We start from the raw sequence: 21,044 nt of genomic DNA, 5'->3' as shown, positions 1-21,044 counted from the left end.
TTAGTCAATCACGTATGTAATATTATTTATAATGTAACAATTTTTTTTATATGCGAGTCTATTATATTGAGTACTTATTTAAGTACTTTTATTTAATTAGTTTATTTTATCCTCTTTATACTCTTTAAGTATACTTCAACAGTGATTAGGTAATGTAATATTGGAATAGTTACATATGTGCCAAATATTAATAGATTGAAAGACACACACACACACACACTGCATAGATTAGAAAGCTACATCAATATAAATAGGTAGTGTCTTTTTAAAATCTTACTTCTGGAAAGATTTCCATCTGAAAATTGACTTCTTCTCTTCTTGATTATTTAAATTACTGTTAAATAATTAAATTATTATTATTAATAACTTCTTAACTTATTAACTTCTATATATATTTATTAACTTCTTCTTCTATTAATCTTAAATACTGCTGTGAACTTACAACAACCATATTGCTACACGAATCCTTTTAAAAGGATTATATATATATATATATTAGTTAATTTAATATTTTGTTGAAATACATAATATGTACTTATGTATTGTGTCATAAAATGTTATTTTGATATATTACTTAAATTGCTTAACAAAATAAAAAAACATATCATATACACATTATCGTAGCTATTATTTTACTAGGGGAGCTGTACCAATATTGTTAGCACATAACAATTTTACCAGAAATATAGAGATAAAAGATTGTTCAACATAACTTACTTAATCTACCCTTCCCTACCCTTCACATTATATTCTTATTTCATTATAAAATGAAATTTTAAGAGATATATAGATAGAATTATTTATGAGATATAGAAAAGCAGTCAATTTTAGTAAGTTCAAAGGCTTTCATGTACTACGTCATCTTTATTACGTAAACATCCTAAGGATTTGTGACGCAGTACTCGGTACACGGGTTACGTCTTTAACTTCGTCACGTTGGCAATGTAGGAAGGCGAAAGTGATTTTACAGTTGGCAGCCTCTCTTGTCAGTTTATTAGACGGTTCTGTCAAAGTAGGCAGCTGTTTATGTTTTGTATAGTTATTTTGCGAACATTTTGCATAACTTTTATTATTTCTATTATTGTTTGACTTTATATCATTTACATCAACGTTTTTAAGATAGCATATATTTCTTATAATTGTATTCGTACGAACCATGTCAGATGTCAAGAGGTGAATAAGCTGTGTTGTGCTTAACGTGCGAGTGACAGTTTTTATATTGTTTGGGATTTGGTGTATAAACATAAACGGTAAGTGGCAGTTTCCTTTTTGCATTTGCAATAATTTCTAAGTACTTACTTCTATAAAGGCTAAGGCTAAATATATTTCTCAGTACAACGCAAAAATAATCATAATATTATTTAAGTAATATATAAAAATACGATTTAAATAAAATGTACTTTTTTGGTTTATACTTGTAACATTTAAAAAAAAGAGATATATAGCTTTAATATTAGCTATAGTTATTAATTATTTCAAATCTTAAGATGCAATGTTGCGCCCGCGCAGTGTCCACAGTAAAATAAGATCAAGTTGTGGCGAAAGTTGTTTGCTCTTGATGTCGAGGAAGTAAGAAATCTCTTATATCATTAAATTATTTAATATATATAAAGAAATTATTTTCAATGAATATATTCAAGTGTCTTTGTAAAAATGTATGCTGTAGAACTAGTAGCCTATAGTTTGCTACTGGATTTCACCAATCTAGAATTATCATTTATTAATTACTAAATCATACTGCAAAAACTGCACCAGTAAGATTTGCATTATTTGAGCTTGAATGGGTATATTTAAAGGAGCTGTAAGCTCTTTATTCTGAAACAAAATAGGTCTGGCTATCAGTGATTCCATGGAATGATAAGTTTAGCTTGGTTTCTTCTCATGCTTTGTCTAAAAGGATGGAATTCTTATTTTTTTCTAGTTATTTTATCTGCCGTCCGTCTACCATGATTATATTATTTATTTGGGTTTTGGAAGCCTTCATCTTAAGTCAACCAATGATAATTAACCCTACACAATGTGTTTTTGCTTTAGTTATCCTACAGCTGAGTTGGTGTCCAATTTCATATCCAGGTTATTTGGAAGCATGGAATAATAAGTAATTTATGATTCTGAGTCGGGATAGAAATCACAAAATTCTGCAGTCACATTGTTAGCCTTCTAACTGTGCCATTATGGTGTTGGAAGTAATATAATAGATTTATTTAAATTTTGTGTTCTTATTCGACTAATTTGGCTTAAATTTTCACATTCACATTGCTGTGTAAAGTGAATGGCTAATTTGACTTACAGATGTTATACATTACTTAATTTACAAAAACTCTTTTGGTCATGTTATTTATATCTATTATTTTTTTTTAGCTTTATTGTATAGAAGTCTAGACAGAGTTAGGTATTTACTATTTGGCATTTAGGTATTTCTTATCAAAGTAAGGGACTGAACATATTTCTTTTCTCTTATTGAAAAATCACACTCACAACTATCAAGCTTACAGTCCGTTGCTGTTGCACTGTACACAACTTTTAATTATTACTCAAAGTTATTGTTGTAGGAACAATGTGGATAGAAATTAATTTAAAGACGGACTTCTTTTATGTTTCCATATGAAATTTTGCATATAAAAATATTTGCAAGAAATAATTTAACCTTACAGTAGAAGCCTCATAAACTGGCAAAATGAATATCTAAATCAAATGTATAAAGGAGATGTTAAAAGAATTATTGGGAATATATATATATATATAACTTTGCATTTGTGGATACATATTGTTTGAATATTTAGTAGTGGTTGTTTCTTTTTCAAAATTTTACATATTATACTCAATTGGTAATTGGGATAACACTGAAATTGTATAATTGCAGGCCAGATAATCAAGTCTCCACGCAGATTTGAATACAGTAAATATATGTAAAACTGTGTTATTGTATGTATTTATTGTGGGGTTTCCTCCATTCCTTTTCCTATACATTGTTTGTTTGGGAAAAACCTACAATTTACAAGAATAAATCAAAATAATATACTTCCAATCAACTTCAGTCTGCTCAAGTAGGCATAATAAACTGTGGAAATTCCTTATATATATATTACTGTTTATTAGTTACTTAGAGCTGTAATTTCAATAATATTTTTTTTATTATTTGAAATCATTAAAATACATATCACAATATGTTACAAAACTGAAATGTAAAGTTGTTTTTTTTATTAATATTAAAAGCCTTGTACATTGTAGTAAAAGAAATTTAAGTGAAATTAATTATTTGATTAGTAAGAGCTTTTGTTTTGAACAGGTCGATGATTATTATAATCTGTATATATCTGTATATATAAAAATCTTACTTCTAGTACATACAAAATTTATAAATCTTGAGTGTTAAGTGCAAAGATACAAAGAGACAGCATTCAAATGAATAGGATAAAAAATGCATTCTTAGTAATAAATTAATAAATATATTGTAAAAATAAAATAAATATTTTCTTATGCCTATCATATTATTTGTGTATATAAAAATAACATAATTAATATATACCAAGTAGTGGTATAGTAATAATAAAAAAAACATTATCCACACAGTAAAAAATTAATGACATATTTATGTTAATTGCTGTTATAATATTTTCATCATATGTTAAACACACCTGGAATGTAATAAAATATTCATATTTTTATATAACAGCAACATTGAAGCAAGCAATTAAAAAAACTTGAGGGTATAAAACTTCCCTCAGTACAGCTTAATGGTGTCGTTTTAAGTGTTAATGCGTCTATAAGGAACCTAGGGATTATTTTAGACAACTCGCTATCTTGGTCAGCGCAGATAGCGGAGGTCAGCCGAAAATTATTTGCTAGTATTGGATCCCTCAAACGATATAAACATGTCCTACCGGTTAAAATCAAAACTACTCTAGCTCACTCACTACTGCTACCGATTTTAGATTATGCTGACTCATGTTACCCAGACTTATCTGAGGAACAATTAAACAAACTAGAGCGGTTACAAAACTTATGTATTCGATTTATTTATGGTCTTCGTAAATTTGATCATGTCTCAGATCATCGTCGTCAGCTTGGATGGCTTCCTATCAGACATCGCCGTAACTTCCGGATGCTTACTCTCCTCTATTCAATCCTTTATAATCCTCTCTATCCTGCTTATTTAAAAGATCGTTTCTGTTTCCGTGACTCCGATTCTAGCCTACGCCTTGAACTTAGGTCCAGGAGCGATAATCTTCTTAAATTTCCAACTTGTCGTACCCAATTCTATTCCAATTCCTTCACTGTAAAATCTGCTATCCTCTGGAATGAACTTCCGTCCGAAATACGTCATTCTAAATCACTTAATATTTTTAAAAATCGTTTAAAAGACTATCTTTTCCAAATATAACTGTAGTTTATCTTTAGTCGTTTATATATATATATATATATTTATATTATGTATTATATTTATAGGATTATATGTAGATATTATATTATTATTATATAAATATGTATATATATATATATATATATATATATATATATATATGTATGTGTGTATATTCATTATTATTTTATTACTGTATGTTATTTAATCTAATTGGGCACTATAACGTTATTCCCATTTCTTTATTTTTAGTCCTTTATTTTACAAGGGTTGCCTGGAAGAGATTGCTTGAAGCAATAAGGCCTTTGCATACATTTTATAAAAATATATTGTTTCTTTCTCTTTTATATGTATTTTTGTGTGCAATAAAGTTTTTTCTATTCTATTCTATTCTATTCTATTCTATTGAACAGTTGCGGAGTTCCGCCACTCAACACGCAACGCCTCGAAAACGGAGTGTCTTAACATTAGGTTCCTCTGCTATGTTGTATACATCATAAGTTTGTTTCATGATTATCAAGTGTGCCTATGTGTATATGTCCAAAAAGAATGACCTAATTGATTTGCGTAGCTTGTAATTTATTAGTAAGAAAAGATTTTGGCTTTACAATGTTTTACTCCTATAAAAAAATTAAATTAATATTTATCGATTAATAATGTTAATATTTTATTATAATAATTATATTTCGTAAATAAACTTAAAACTTAGAATCATTGGTCTGTTGATTTGTCTTGTTTTGCTAATTATTGCGTTGACACACGGAAAACATGCCTACATAAACTGTTGCATTATCAAATGATAAGAGAAGTACGCATTGTTCTGTTGTTCATTCACTGTTACATTATTTTAAAGATTTGGATATAAAAAAATCATATCAAATCAGTTTCACGCTGTATCTTGCACACAGCAGGATAGGCAGAGGGTAGTAACCTAGTGATAAGACACTCCGTTCCCCACTTTCCGCTGAAGCCTGGAGGTGCTAAGTGTAGATTTAAATAGGTACTTATAGTAGAAATTTAATATAATTACATATCCATTGGTTACTTAACCAATGGATATGTAATTATATTAAATTTCTACGACAAACGAAGACGGACGCCGCAGTCCAAATCAGATAGCCGACGTCCTTGCTAATTATAGTGCCTCTTTCAGTCAAAATTGTTCTAATTAAGCTTCCCGCAAAATCTTTTGATGTCAAGGCTAGTTGCGCCAACAAAAATTGCATAGTACGATATTCAATTTAATTATCAATAAAAATCGTACTATCCATTACGAAGTCGGGTAATTGCCCATTGTATTATAAACCCACGAGGAAATTGTTTATTACGAATGATGAGGTTGTTACACTCGAAAGGTCACACTTACGTTCCATGTCGATAATGAATCGATGAACAGTGAGTATAATAGCGTTACGTAAAGGGAACCCAGAAATATTTCCGGTTTCCGGGCCACTTCACCCGTATACGTATATCGTAAATTTGTGGGCGAGCTGTCGATGGCGATGGGCGTCACCGTGACTACGCCGAATGTCAGATCTTCTAGGGAGTAGCATTTCTCATGTTAAATGAACTAAAACAGGTAACCGACTTTACAAGTCGATGGTTCTGTTGGGTTGGATAAAGTGTGAGTGATATTTAATACTTTGAATATGCGTATTGGTTTTGTTTTCGTTATGCATGGTTTATGGAAAAAAAGGATGGATTTATTTATTATACTTACAAATACACATATGTTGTTTCTAAAACTTCTAATGAAAAATATATATTTTCTAATAATTAAGGTTATTCCTAGTATTCTTAATAGCTGTATATATGCCTATATCCATATTAAAAAAGATAAAACAAATTCCAAGGAAAAATAGCGATTAGAAATCACCATCAGATATTTAATGCGGATGTTAAACGTAGTTTATTAGAATGTTTAAAAGTTCCAGTGAACGGGTAGCCTTGTGTTGTCGGTATTTTATAACATTTGGCCTAGTAAAAATAATAAAAAAACTGTGCCATAAATTCTTATTATTTTAAGAATGTTAAGTGAAGCTGATTTTTTTTTTTTAATTTTAATCGTAGGTTTAAACATTATAATACCCTAGTAAGTAGTAGAATGATACGAGTACATAGGTCGCCTCTGTGTCTAGTATCTCGTACTCTGCATGACTTATAAAAAACTGAAAGACCTAAATTCAACTCCGTTGGACTCTTTATTGTTGATTAATGAAACTACTTGCCATTGAGTAAATTTTGCCATGAGTAAATTTTCTCACAAACATTTTCATAAGTTTTAGAATAAAATGGATTTTATGGTCAATATTAAAGTAACAAAAAGCGAAAGTGAAATTTATTATCCTTACGACTTACAACAACTGGCGATTTATTACAACTTTAATTGTGGCCAATAAAAGCCTTGGGAAATATTGAACTCGTAAAATTTAATACATTTATAATGGCAGTACGTACTTAAAACTACTGCGGCCTGCTCTAAAAGGCACAACTATGTTATTTTAAAATGTCTTTTATTTCTTTGCTTGTTTATTTCCGCGTTTTAAGTATAAGTATGTCACCTGGTTTTTGCTAGTTTATTGTATTTATGTGTTTGACGAAATGTTTTTGTTTGAATTAAATAAAATAAATAATTATTTAAGTGAAAATGATAAATAAATGACCAACTGACTTTTGCTTTAATTTGTTTGTTTTATTTTAATTACAAACAATTTATTTATTAACCGACTTCTGTAAGAAAAGGAGTTAAGTGTCCTTTACATAAGAGGATCGTTATATTGGGTACGAACACCGAAGTGAACATAGCAAACGATAGAAACATTTTTTATATTTATTTTATTGCTTAGACAGGCCTGTCCACCGTAATCGTCACCCGTTTACGCTCCTCTCAGATTTACGGGCTTCTCTGATGACATAACATTGCTGCAAATTGCCCTATAAAAGTTATTTGTGTGCCCTATTTCTTGGCGCACGTAACTACGACTGTTGATAACAATGAACTTTGATAAGGGCGTACGGGCGACCTGTGATACGAATTCATTTTCAAGGCATGTACTTATAAATTGCTCCTAAGTCTGAGATCGATCTTGAGATGCTGTTTTCATTGATACATATATAATTTATAAATGAAAACGATATGTCCAGATCGATATGTCCAGATCGATCATCGGGCCTAATTTTATATGTACCTTCCATCACTCAACACGTAATGCGGAAATGCACGAAAAGTGTTCGGCGAAAAGTGGAGAACGGAATGTTTTAATACTAGGTTCCCTCTGCCTACCCTAATATATGCCGGATACAGGGCTAAGCTGAAAAAAAAAATAAAATGATAAATCTACAAATAATTACATACATCCCATGGGTTTCCTTGACGTTATAAAAAATACAACTTGAAATATTTTTTACATACAATAAATACTATATAATGAAAAAAATAACAACATATTAAACAAAAAGTCTAGTATTTGTTTTTATTACTCGTTATTACATTTGTTTAATAACCATATGACATGATTTATCTATCTGTTAATAACAAGAACCGAAGCGCGTCCGTTACGTATAACATTAATGAGGAGCATCGATCAAAATATACGCGAACGTGCCGTGACTCTACTTACATTTTTGTATGTATTGCATTTATTTCTCAGGAACTAAAGGTAATATTTGTACTCGTGTCACGGAGATACGACCTCACTGTGAGGTCGACGTAAAATTAAATAATGAGGCTTATCTGCACTCAGACGATGTAGACGTGACTGTCTGTTTCCGTGATTTTTGCACACGCTGCGCTATCAGATTTGAGGCGTTTAGTGTTCTTGAAATAGATTTATATATAGTCATTAGATGCATAGATAGATAGATAGATAGATAGATATGTTTAGATTAACCAGGCTGTATACGTTAGTATGTGACCTTAAAATTTTCAAGTAGGTATTGTTTTTCAGAGGTTTTGTAGACTAAAATATGCAACGTGTCTCATAAACTCTTTTTGTTGTTTACGGAATTGGTTCATTTAACTTAATTCGTACTGGTTTTTTAATGTAAATATCTATAAAAATACCTTTTACAATCAGCTTCACGGGTGGACCTAGTCTTAAGATACTCTGCTCCCCATTTTCTGCTGCATTCTAGACGAATTGCATGTCGAGTATTGGAACTCAACGCCGCGTTTTGCCTCAACAGAAGAGCGAAGAAATGAAAATAGCAATTTAATTTCCTCAAGTGGGAATAGAATCCACAACCAGTCGCCTGTACAGTCACATTTGTGCCCTTGCTCCACGACTGGCCTTCCAACTATAAATATAAAAGAAATATTTCATCCCTTATCAGATATTTGATCTTGTCTCGATACACTATCACTATCCGTGGCACGTAAGTTTATGCTTATTACATTATGTTAGGTTGTAACTCGATCCTAGCTCGCCGGACGACGTGGACGCTCGCAAGCCAGGCCTAGAGGACTTAACGTACTTACAGGTTACAGAAACGGGTAGGTAGGTATTACTAAGGTCTCCTAAGGTTATCTAACCTTCTTAGCGTTTTTATGGCACCTACAAGGATTTTTTTTATGGTATAAATAGAAATAAGCTTTTATTTACGTGTATATAAATTTGGACGTTTATATTTGTGAGATTGTATCTCAAACATTAACTAGGTTTACTGCGGGCCCGATATGCCTCATTTTGTTTTGCCTCTAATTGGTCTATAAACACTTATCTACTACATTCCATCCTCTTTTCATTACCTCTGTGGGACGAATAGTTAACAATATAAATTAAAACATACTAATTGATAATTTTTATTTATTTTCTTAACAAATATGAAAACCAATTGCAGATTTAGAATGAAAATAAATATTCCGATTATATGATCTGATAAGCTTCTTATTCAAAGCCCTCCTCCATATTGTGAAAGCCACGCTGGTCGATACGGGGCACAAATGAAATTGGTTGTATAATATGATTTTCTCCTAACATAATGTAATGTTATTATTTCACACAAAATATAACTATATGTGATACTAGCGCGAATGACCTTAGAAACTGGAACGTAGCGTATCATAAATTTAGTAATATAAGGCTTCCCCGCAGCTACTCGTAGTTGCCTTTTCGTGGGAACTTCCTTTCAGCCCCGGGAATATGTTCGCTTTGTTTTGTTGTCTTTGTGTATTACGTGTGGCAAATTGTGGGATTAAACAACTTGTAAGTTGTACGGTCGACATAATATTGGAGGCTTCTTAGGTGATGACTTTATGCCGCCCGAAATGTTTTTTGATGATCGACTTTTGTTTGTTCACCAAAACATGGGATAAACAAATTGACTTGGTAGTGATGTAATTTGAATAAGGCTTTGTTGGTGTTGGAAATTATGATTTTGTTCTTGTTTGCATCTGTTTGTAAATTACCTACTAAATCGCAGTCGGTTAAGAATGTCGTTGGTTTGAGGGGTCGCGTGTTTTCGATTTCGAAAATAATAACGTTACAGGATTTTGTGAAACCGGTGATTTATGTTTGTTTGCTTCGACGAGCTGGTCATCTATTTGTTAGGATTTACTTTAGTAACAATGTAAATAAACATTTGCAGTAAATTTTAATTCTACAATTTTAGCAAATGTTTATAAAATTGAGACTAAATAATCCAGATAAGTTTTTTAAGATTGGTATAATAATAAGAAAAGAGTTGAATTGTAATCTGTACATACTGTAAATAAATCCATTCACATCTATATTTTTTAGCAAAATTGATGAATAAATGCTCGTATCTTTTGATTGAGTTCACTTAGAATTTTGATTTGTATGTGGTTTAATCGAGATAAATGGTCTCGGCAGACGACAACAAATACGATCGATCCTACAAGATCCGTTTTACCTTTTGATGTACGCAACTATGATTTATTTGCTCTTATTATAAAATGACGATTATACAATTAGCATACATATCTCCTAGTTACATAAAACAATATCCAATTTTACTTTAAAAACTATTTTCTTTCAGCTTTCTTTTGTCTTTGTTTTCCAAAAACTACCCTCTTCTCTGGCAGTTAAGGATTCTCAAGTGGAAAGGGCGATACGTAGTCGTTACTGCGATGCTATCCACTAGAATAGGAAGCAGTTTAATATTATATTATGAGAATTCGACGATGTTAACTACAATAAAATGGTTCTATTTCGTTCGTATTGTCTTCGCTATATCTGTAGTAATAATAAAATCGCAAGCGATCGGCGTCGGTAAATGTTATGGAGGGGCTTTGTTAATGTAATAGTTTGTTAATGTTAAAGTTTTTGTCTGTTTGTTTGTGCGTTTTTTCACGCTATCTAAGATATGGATTAACCGATTTAAATTCAGTTTTGACTATTGTATTTTGGCAAACTTCTCTTTACATTTAGCGTTTGTTTTATTGTCATCGCTTCACAAATAAAAAAATTATGTCAATATAAAAAGTTGCGTACGACAATATTGCTACAAAATAAGGGTTTTGTTGTTCTTTAATTATGGCGATCCGAGCGTGCCAGTTCAGCACTAATCACTTCGCCAATGTCACGTTGAATGGAAAACACACAAAGGAGAGTGTACGGTAAAGAGACAATATTACGCAATAGTAGATGCACGTTAAAAAGAGATCCAGCTAAGATACTGCCTTCACCTATAAGATAAACAAAAATAATAAGGGTTTTATTGAATTGGGATAAACTTAAGCTGTCAATGTCAAGTAATTGAGAAGAGAAAATTAATAATGGTATAGTACAAGCGGGCGAAGCCACGCGGGGGCGATTAGTTTGTAATATATGTGAAGACTAATATATTAGACGATATATCAGGTGGTGTTTTGAATTGCAAATTAACAATCCGGATGTCAAAACCGAGAGCAATAATTTACCGTCTATATAGTGATACTAAATATTCATTATCATTTAAAATAGACATTACGAACAATAACCAAATTTCACACTAAATATTACTTCGCTCACTAAAAACCTATTATTGTTGAATAATAAATGTATCAAAATAGCAAATGGTGTTTACACAATTACAAATAGTTTGTGGAAATGAATTATATATAAATACTAGTGGACCCGAACGCGGCTACGCCCGCTTGAACTACACGAATACATATTAAATATATTTATGAAATTATTTTCAGTTTTCAATAGAGAGCTGCGTTAATGTGTTGATGATTGCAAATCGTTGCTTAGCAACGACGGTTGTTATTAACATGGCGAAATAAATTGCATGTCAAATTAATAAGTATTTTAATATATTGGTATATATCGAAAATATTACAAATATGAGAAAAAAAAAGTATCCTATGCTCATCCCGAGACCCTCAAGTATCTCTATATGAGTATTTTATAACAATTAAATTAGCGGTTTGGCCCTGATTGCGTAAAAGACAGACAGACAGAGTTACTTTAGAATTTATAGTATAGGTATGGATATCTACATTATATCTGTTATTAGAGCGACTTATCAGAATATGATATTGCGTACGTTCGTCACTCGCGTTATGTGGGGGAGGTAATAATGTTATATTTGGTGATAAAGTATTATAACTATTTACTTTTATTAAATGGGAAGAAATATATGTATATGTGTTATTTTATTATATTTCTTAATTTCACGATATCGTATACAGCAGTGAAGATAACAATAAGGCACTACTTTCTCCATTTTTTATCCTAATAAACTGTGCCTCAAAATTTTGGGTGTCAACACCCCAGTTTTTGATAATCGAATTTTTCTTATTACAGATGGAGTTTTGTCTTAAGAGGGTTATTTCTTATCTATTAGATAGTATAAATAGACGGACAAATAATTAACAAGTATTATTTATTATACAGCTAAAACTATATATAATTTATGTATAACAGTAATATGTATTAAGAAGATACGCCAGTAGTAGTAATAAAACGGTTATATATAGATATCTAACACCCACGTGCATTGTATATGTACTGGATAATATGTGCATTGACGTCAACGTTCAAAGTTGAAACGCGCTCGTACCGTTAGTTACATTAATCGATTGAGACTGTGCCCTATATATATTCAATGGCATCTATCTTGTTTATCTAAAGTTCATTCATTTGAGCTAATTTAATTTAATTCTGCTTGCATAGTTTTTTTTTCATATTTTATCTAATTTGCAGTAGGTACTTTCATTGGATGTTCTGTCTTCAACTTTTGTCTCTTTTTAACTGGTATGTATAATACTAATGTTGCAACTTTATCTGCATCTGATGTCGAGGCAAAGCGTAGCGTTGAGATCCACTACTCAACACGTAATGCCTCTAGAATTCGGCGGAAAATGGAGAACGGAGTGTCTTAACACTAGGTTCCTGCTGTGTGTGGAATACAACATAAAGCTGATTTAACAAATACGATATATTTATCGTATTTACAACATTATGATATATTGTCGTTAGTTTACTATCATAATACTAAATATCATTGATTTAAAATTCAGTATCAATGGCTACCACTATTGTTACGCGTGTCACGTTCGAATTGTCACGATATGTGATATTCCGTGGTCAGGAAACTTGCGTGGTCAAGGAATCGTTACTAACTTACATAAGTATGTGCTTGCGTTACGTGAAGATGGTAACGAAACTTGTGATTTACTTTAAAATTGTGTTAGTGTATAATTTAGTTAAATTATTTTTTTTTCTAATTTAACAATGTCATATAAATCTTTCATAAATATGTGAATATAAACGCGACAGGTTGTGGCTTCGATTCTCAGTTCGACTTAGTGAAATATTTAATAATTTCATTTCTGGAAAAGCGTTGAGTTCTGTCTGTTGTGTCTGTCTTCCAGACGCAATGCTCCCAGGATTTGACGGAAAGTACGATTTGACGGGAACGCAGTGTCATAATACAAGGTTCCCTCTGCCTACCTTGTTACGGGATACACCTTGAAGTCCCGAACAAAACTAACTGCCGAAGACGCTTATAGATGAGATATTTAGGATATTAAGATATTTTAGCTATTAAAGTCAAGTGTTGCACCTTGGCCTCAAAACTCATTTGTTTCTCTCCGCTGCCTGCAACGCTTGATGGGGGCCGACCTTGCCCTACACTCAATGGCGGACATTTAACATTCATTGGTCCGTGTTTAGAGCCGGAAAAAGAATTCAGAAACCTGTTCTTAAATATATGTAGGTTTTGTGGGTTATTATATAAATTATGTTAATTTTCCTATAAATTGTTAACTGTTTGTGTTCTTATTCGACTGCGCGTCACAAGAGCGGAGCCTATTATATAATATCAATGATAAGGAGATCTGTAAGATTTCAATTGGTTGAAGAAACGATCGCGACTGAATTTTTTTTTCTTGTAATGCAGTCGGGTTTTAAATATTTTTTCTAATCTTTACCATATATTTTTTCGTCCAATTTATATTAAGTAAGGCAAAATAATAAAATATTGTTTATATTACGTTAAATATTATAATGTAATCAAAAACATCTTGCGTATCGGAAGAAATACAGGTAATTATTATTTACTCGCGAATGCAGCCAGGATGCAATCATCACGCAACGCGAACAGTTGAATAACCAACCTAATAAGCAATTGAAGCGTGTGTGGTTGTTCGTGTTTTGTTACGACATAGCTGCTGACCACGTCGACTACGCATGTAGGTACAGTGCGGTCGACAAGTAGTGGATGTTTCGGAAGTTAGTTGTAGACGATTGTGGGTAGATTTGATTTCAGAAAACCTAACTAAGTCTGAAAACAAGGTTCCCAGGTTCCCTACCCTACTTCTGTGCAGGATACAGAGTCATGCTAATTAAATATGTAGTGCTTAAATGGCTAGTATAGAATTATATAATTAAAAATAAAATATCAAATTTAGGTACATAGAGATATATAAAAACTGAGAAGTTTTAAATTAAAAATGATGAAAAAAAAGCATAAAAATTGATTATTTGAAGGTTTTTATATGTTGCTCACTGATGTATTATGTATAATTGGCTTTTCAATTACTGTTTAGCACGTTACATGCGTGTCAAAATAAGTGGCGGTCGTGAACTTTAATGTTGGGAACAACATATTAAATTTGATTTTATTTTAACTTCACGCTGTATCCCGCACGTAACATGGTAGACAGAACCTGGAAACCTGGAAACGTAGTGTTACGGTGCTCCGTTTCCATTAATACACTCCCATTGCCCAATTTTCGCCGAATTCTCGTCATTCATCTCGTCAATGGCGGAACTTAAAGCCGTGCATTGCTTTTTTACCAGAGCGAGAAAAATCACTCTTCCGAGTGGGAAACGAACCCACAACCGTCGCTTTTACATTCACACCCTATTGACATTGGGCCACGACGGGCTCTAGTAAACAAAAATAAGCAAACAATCAGCCAATTATTATATTGATTGAGATAATTGAATGAATTTTATCCATTACTTTAAATATAAATAAATATTATTCGTAGTAGAAACTCAACATTTGTTAAATAGTGAAAGGATCGACGTGAGAGGCATTTTACATTCAGTTTTTTATCGGCATCTTCACTTTGGTTGCGCAACGACATCTGTTTTAGTGTTTTAACACGTAATAAGTGTTTACAGGAACAAAAAAGAGTTTGTTTTGCAGCAGTTGAAGAGATTTTATCAGTTGGTGCTTCTCTTTTCTTATAATTATAACATTCTGATTATATACAACGATGTAAAGCTATATTACATTTTGCCAAGAGCGAACTTAGCTTAATTGTTATTACTATAATCTAAAATTGTATCCTTTATAAAATATTACCAAGAAAATAAAATATAAATAATACTAAATCATTTTTGTTAAACCTTTCATTAATTATCTCTCTATTAAATTTATTAATAGAAATATAAAATGAATTGACATACAAAAAACCTTCATAAATAAACAATAATTTTTATATTTTTATCCAATATTTATTAAGAACAATATAACATTAATTTATGCCAAGGTTAGAAAAATAAAGTTAATTTAAATTGACATTGAAAATTCAATAGAAATGCAAGTAATGGATATGAATAAGTACTTTCGCTTTTAATACTTAACGCCGTGTCCGAATTATTATTTGTTCTTATTCTAACTCGAACAAAAGGAAACCTTTTATATAATTGAATATAAAATACTTTTATGACAGCAATGATAGTGAAATAAGTATGGGACCTAATCGTGGCCGGTTCCACGTAAAAGCAACAGGCGACTGACATGCCGTCGTCGTAACAAAGGGAATTAAGCCTGAAAGGAGGTCGACTTGAGAACATAAGGGGACTCGGAGTAAACCTGCGTAAAACGGCGGCGGACTTAGCAAGCGCGTTGACAGCCCAACTGTAGGTTATCATCCGTTGGGGACAATAAGACTGTACAAAGGCCTAGGATATCTTTGTCTTTAGTTTGAAGTAATGGCGTCTAACGCTGTTAGATCGGGGTAACTGTTTGAAGAACGTTGTAACCGATAGTCACATCATGATTGTTAATAATGTAGGTAGGTATTTATAAACAAGATGTTTCTAAATTAATTATAATTCTATAAAATTTTCTGCTCAGAAATATATTTATTTGAGGCGATGGAACGAGATGTCGCATGTTCTGAGACGGTTTTTAACCATGCTTTTTGCGATTCATTTTCTAAATGTTTTTTAAATAAATATTCTTTTATATTTTCTAAAACTAAAATCGTTTACTTAAATATTAGAATAATTGGAGTTTTAAGATTTTATTTTAATTATTTATTTTTATTGAATATATACGAGAATAGGCAAAGGAAACCTGACGCTACACTCGCGACTCATTTCGGAATCGAATCCACAACCATTACGTTTCCATTCAGTAAGTGCCCCACTGCGCTACAATGATGTCAATGCTTAAATTATATAATTATATTTAAAGTTATTTCATATTGTTTACAAGGAAATATAATACCAGCGATCCAGAGCGAGGATTGTAAATTTTGTGACTTACAGTCAACATTTACAATGCAGTGGGTGTGTTCGTTTTATGGCGCTAGGAGGTTCAGGCCCGCATACAAATTACAGGTGGCACTTTCTCGTTTTACAACATCGTTAGTCGTACCGAAATATTATCTAGCCGAGTGCTTAAATATGTATGTAGATAATGTTTAATTATATTTTGTTTTTGTGTTTTTTTTTTATGTTTTAAAGGAACACTATTTTTTTTGTCAAAAATAAAATCAAATCAGCTTCACGCGGTGTCCCGCACGTAACAGGATAGGCAGAGGGAACTTAGTGTTAATACACTCCGTTACCCACTTTCCATCGTATTCTAGAGGCATTTCTTGTCGAGTGATGTTGTCTATGGTTTTTTTTTATTTAATATATTTTCGTTATCGTGGTGAACGGTGATAGAGTCTCTATGTAAATGCTATGATTGAGGGTTTTATTTCACTCGACTGAATGAGTTAATTTTATTTTTTTATTCTGATAATACAATTCACGGTGTTTAGTTTCGCCGCTGTCTCGCAACACACGATGTCTTGAATTCAGTTTATATAGTATTTGATTATACATATTATTATAGTTTTTTTATTAGTTTTTAACCGATTATTAAAACTATCAAAAAAAATAAGTTCTAATTTTAATTTGTAGAATGCGGATACAGCAGTTATAAAATGTATTATTGTTACATTTTTGTAATTAAGATTCACTAAAATGTGGGTTAAGTGCTTCTAATAAAACAATTTTATTTGGAATATTACAACTATCTTTATAATATTTGTTAATTTATCTTTTTAATGAAATAATATAGCAAAACACCAAGCAACTTACAATTTAAATTTACTTAAAGCATATTTTTAAGTATCGTTTAACATATGCAATAACGATTACTGCGACATACTTTAAAATGCTATTTTAAAATATATGACAATGTATAGGTATGTTTTAAATAAGGATAAGCGACCGATATGTTGCAATAATCTCAAAAGTGAATCGGATAAAAGAGAAACCTCATTAAACAACAAGTGAAAGTGCCTATACAATTTTGTGGGTGAGATTTTTTTATTACGCAAAGATTGTATTTCAGTGATTTTTTTATAGATTTTTAGTTATATTAAATACTAGCAATCCGCACGCGGCTTCGCCTGCTTGAACTAGATAATTCTTTATTTACTAATCTAAACTACTTTTAACAATATCTACGTTAAAAACTAAAGTTACAGCCTCTTTAATAAAACAGGTATTTTGTAGCAAATTTTACCGATTTTTTTATTGGTATAACTTTTTTATTTAAGAAACGATTGAAATAAGACAAACATTAAATGTTAATGGAAATTTTCTAATAACAATATTGAAAACTGCATTTAAATCGGCTTAGCCATTTCTGAAATTAGACAAAGAGTCTAAAAATTTAAAAATCATATTTCCTAAAGATAAAGATAAATTATATTTCCACTGTACCTCGACTGAAAATATCCTGTTACAATTAGGATTAAGGCCATTTCGATATCTCTGATGGAAAGTAAAAATGTTAGTATATAATACATCAGTCGCGGGCTGTTTAATTTGTTAAATTGGAAAGAAAAACCGTACTGTACTCGGAATTAACTTTGTTTACGGAACGCACTCGCTCGTAACAAAGGATCCCTCCGTCGGAAATAAGCGAATGGAATAAATGAAATGTCCTATAAAGTGAATGGGATGCGGCCGTTCGTAGTATTGTGCTTATTATACTGCAGCCGTTCCCGGGACTACTTGGATGTTACTTTGATAGACTTTATACTCTGTGGCAATCGACTGCCGGATTTTAGGATTTGCGGGGCTAATAGAAAATGGAACGTAATGCGCGAATAATGAACGAGTTTCGGATTATTATGGGTTTACCAATTTATTTATTTATTTTTTTGGAATAATGAATTTGTTATTAAATGATGAGATTTTTAATCTGTAAATTATGACAGATTATGATTTTAAAATTAATTTCTTAATTGAGTGTTGCCAGTTTGGAATATGATTTTTCTAAAAATATCTTGTCATTGTCAATAATGTAAATGCTATGTAATTAAATGGAAATTTAATTTTAATGAGTTAAAGTTAGAAATTTAGAAGCTGTACGTGGCAATTGAATGCCATAAGTATATATAATTCGTAAGGTCGCGCTTCCACCAATGGCAGCGTATAAGATGGAGCTTAAACTGTTAAGAAACAGGACGTCGGCTGGAGGATTATTTCTAATACCTACTTACGTCGTAAAATATACAATGTTGGTACACTGTTCTGATCCGGCTTTGTTTTAATGAATATTGGAGTTAAACAAGTCGTTAATAGAATTCTCTTCCGGTTCATTTGTTCTTATTGGCTGTATGTTGTGAACTTTGTTATAGGATCTTTATAATCTTTGTCATTATTTTGCGAATTACATTAGGATATAATATTTACTTGGGAAATTACGAATTTCCTTTGGCCTAAATTGAATATTGAAGAGGTTTTTTGATATTTCTTGTATATCTAAAATTGAGATTAACATTTAGGTTATAAGATAGTTGTCTTACGTCATTTACCGCCACTCATCTCTCGCAATTTGCATTATAAGCAATAAGTCTACGTTCTCCTTTTTCTATTTTGTGGGGAAATGAGCGAAATTTATCTTTTTATATACTTATGTTTGAAATGTTATTATTCTGTTGAACGAACAATCGTCGCCAATAAACTAAAACTCTCCTTAAGTATGTAACTCATGTTAACGACTTCATATAAAGCTTGACGCACAAAATCTTGCGATGTTTTTCGCAGCTACACGCTGTATACATCATATAGAAGGGAAGGCAGAGTAAATCTCCCCGTTCCCCACTTTTTGCCGGATTTTGAGTAGCGGATTTAATAACATATTAAAGGTATACTTTGATATTATATCTTAATCTCTATATCATTTACCATATAGTATGTAGCTTTTATAAATTAAACGCTTATTTCCCCAAAGGATTCATTAATCATCCACGTCAGCGCTTATACAATATCTCCTTTGGGTTTAAGACCACTTAATTCCTTTTTAGACAACCGGATTTTGTATAATAAAGTGCTTTTTGAATAAAACAATGGCTGTTTACCTATTGTACGCGTTCAAGTGTAAATAGAATCGTTATTCTTAAGTTTAAGAAATTATTTATTTAATTATTAAACAATTCAAATAATTTCCTCGCGATCATTCCTCCACCCAACATGCAATACCTACAGAATTCGGAGAAAATGGGGAATGGAGTGTCTTAACAATAGGTTCCCTCTGCCTGCCCTGCAGTGTACGGATTTCAGCGTGAAGCTGATTTTTTGAACTAATTGTTTTAGATGTTTATATCGAAAAATTTGCACCGCCATGTTGTATGTTGCAATGGTGATTGGTAATGGTAATTATATTTTAATAAGGGTCATGGCTACAGGCTGAACAGGCTCATGTTGCAGTCTCTAATGTGACATAGCTTTTGTTAAGATTCTATTTTTTGGGAGAATAATGTTATGTAATGATATACCTTTTCAAGTTGGTTTTAAAAAAATTATGATGATAATGAAATTATGATATACTAGCGGCCCGCCTGCGGCTTCGCCGGCGTGAACTACGTTATTATTAATTTCTATCTCCATGGCTACGTCCTAGTGACGTCTATGCAAAAATTGAGACTCCTAGCATTTGTAGTAACGAAGTTTCATACAAATTGTTAACCCCCAAAAACAACCCCTTAGAAGTCGAATATTGCAAATTCCCGTCTTAGCGAGCACCTACATCCTGTAAATAACTCCTATACAAAATTTCAGATTCCTAGCACATGTTGTTTCTGAGATTTCGTGATGAGTGAGTGACCTTTCGATTTTATATATATAGATAAGGCTTCCTCCACTTTTATTTATTTTATGATTTCTGATTTTAATTTAGTAAATTAAAAGTACCGTCTTAACACAAGAAATATTTTAAATTTTTTCCAGTTTTTAAGAGATACCTACATATTATTACTTATAAGGAATTTAAAATTATAAGAAGATATGTGAGAATATGTATTAATTACGTCCGTCTTGCAATTAAAATATTTACATCTCGAGTTACGTGCGACGAGGCACGTGTTTAAAATAGTGGAATTCCTAACGAGACAATGGTTTTTATTTATTGGAGTTATATATGGAGTTATATAGTTGGAGAAGCCTATGTCCTATATGCCCAAGTTGATATTTATAATTTACTTACGTAATATTATCGAATATTTAAACCTAATTTATTTTTTCTATTGGTTGTATCATTTGATGAACATTTATGGAGGTGTAAGCGAAATAGAATCAAAAATAATAATATTTTTTTCGAAGTTTAGTCTCTTTTATAGATTTACTGTAAAAATATTTTCTTGCATTCCCGAAATTTTCGGAGTATGCTTGTTGAGAACTCGGCGCCATGTCATGTCATCATTCCGATAGTGGTATCTGTGGATATAAAACCCACATCAATGGCGTTTTTAGACGCTGCCCTACTGCGTCACGATTGCCTCACTGAAAGGAATCTATTTTTATATTAGATATACATTTGAGAATCGTATGTAGTACGTTATTTTGGATTTTATTTTATAATTACTTAATTTATACTTTTACTTGTTGCAGGTATGTGAACATCCTTATTATGCCTGGTGCGGAGAAAAATTAAAATTTGTAACAGTAGGTACCTACTCTATATATTATATCTTAAATATAAGATTATT

General features: G+C 31.5%; 1 protein-coding gene across 1 annotated transcript in view; it reads left to right on the top strand.

The window, feature by feature from the left end:
- The first annotated feature begins 981 nt into the window (after positions 1-981).
- The window catches only part of LOC146539412 (furin-like protease 2), a 198,555-nt gene continuing 178,492 nt past the window's right edge, over positions 982-21,044 (top strand). Inside the window, exon 1 of the mRNA XM_085185218.1 lies at positions 982-1,250. The gene's annotated coding sequence lies outside the window, so the exon portion shown is untranslated. The remainder of the gene's footprint in view (positions 1,251-21,044) is intronic.

The sequence above is a fragment of the Heliconius melpomene genome, chromosome 4, assembly GCF_056956725.1.
Source record: "Heliconius melpomene rosina isolate 202511_hmr_F chromosome 4, ASM5695672v1, whole genome shotgun sequence".
NCBI lineage: Eukaryota > Metazoa > Arthropoda > Insecta > Lepidoptera > Nymphalidae > Heliconius > Heliconius melpomene.
This window is presented reverse-complemented; position numbering and strand designations above follow the sequence as displayed.